Consider the following 1224-nt stretch of genomic DNA (forward strand, 5'->3'; position numbering starts at 1 on the left):
TTTATTGAGCGAAAACACCTAAAGCTGCACGAGGCTCCGGCAGGGGATGGTGGCGAACCCTGCTGTACTCTTCCACCACAACTTTTTCTCACTCTTACTTCCTGTTTCTGTTGTGCCTGTATTTCAAAGGGTCAGCCTTGTTACACTGTGTCACGCTGAATATCCCCGAGAACTACGTTAAGGGTACACGTGTCTGTGGAGTGCTCAGCCACTTGCACGTTAATTTTCACAAGCAGGCTGTTTCGTTGATCGGATCAACTGGAACCCTCGACGTCGTAAGCGACGGAGTGCCAACATATATTTGTGTGTCTGTGTGTCTGTGTTTGTCCCCGCACCATCGCTTGACAACCGATGTTGGTGTTTATGTCCCCCGTAATCTAGCGGTGATCAAAAAATCAAAATAAACAACACGGATTTCAAAGATGATTGCAATCATCTTTGAAATCCGTGTTGCTTATTTTGATTTTATGTATGTAAGTGTGTATATATATATGTATATGTATATGTATAAGTATATGTATGTATTTATATGTGTGTGTTGTTTATGTGTGCCTGTGTGTGTTTGTGCACGTGTGTGCATCTTTGTATCTTCTTGTTAGTGTGTGTCTCGCCCATCTGCACCACATGACAACCGGTGTTGGTTTGTTCGTCTGTTCGTGTCTCCGTAATCTAGCAGTTCGGCAATAGAAAACCGATAGCATGAGTACCAGACTTTAAAAAAAGTAACTAACAAACAAACAAACAAGTTCTGGCGTCGATTTGTTCGTCTAAAATCCCTTTAAGGTGATGCTCCAACACGGCCGCAATCCAATGACTGAAACAAGCGAACGATAGAAGATAGGTCATGTTGAAATTCCACGATCACCTTGCAGTGTTTACATACTCCAGCTGATAATGCCAAAACTAAAAGACAGGTAACAGTAGTAGTTGTAGTTTATACGTATACCTGAAATATAATTCAAAGACTTTTATTATGATCTTAGCGAAGGCGGCGAGCTGGCAGAATTGTTAAGCACGCCGGGCGAAATGCTTGGCAGTATTTCGTCTGTCGCTACGTTCTGAGTTCAAATTCCGTCGAGGTCGACTTTGCCTTTCATCCTTTTGGGGGGGTCGAAGAAATAAGTACCAGTTATTCACCAGTGAATCGACTGGCTCCCTCCCCAAAATTTCGGGCCTTGTTCTTAGGGTAGAAAAGATTATGATATCAGAGAATTCTGAAGACGC

The sequence above is a fragment of the Octopus bimaculoides genome, chromosome 4, assembly GCF_001194135.2.
Source record: "Octopus bimaculoides isolate UCB-OBI-ISO-001 chromosome 4, ASM119413v2, whole genome shotgun sequence".
NCBI classification, from domain to species: domain Eukaryota; kingdom Metazoa; phylum Mollusca; class Cephalopoda; order Octopoda; family Octopodidae; genus Octopus; species Octopus bimaculoides.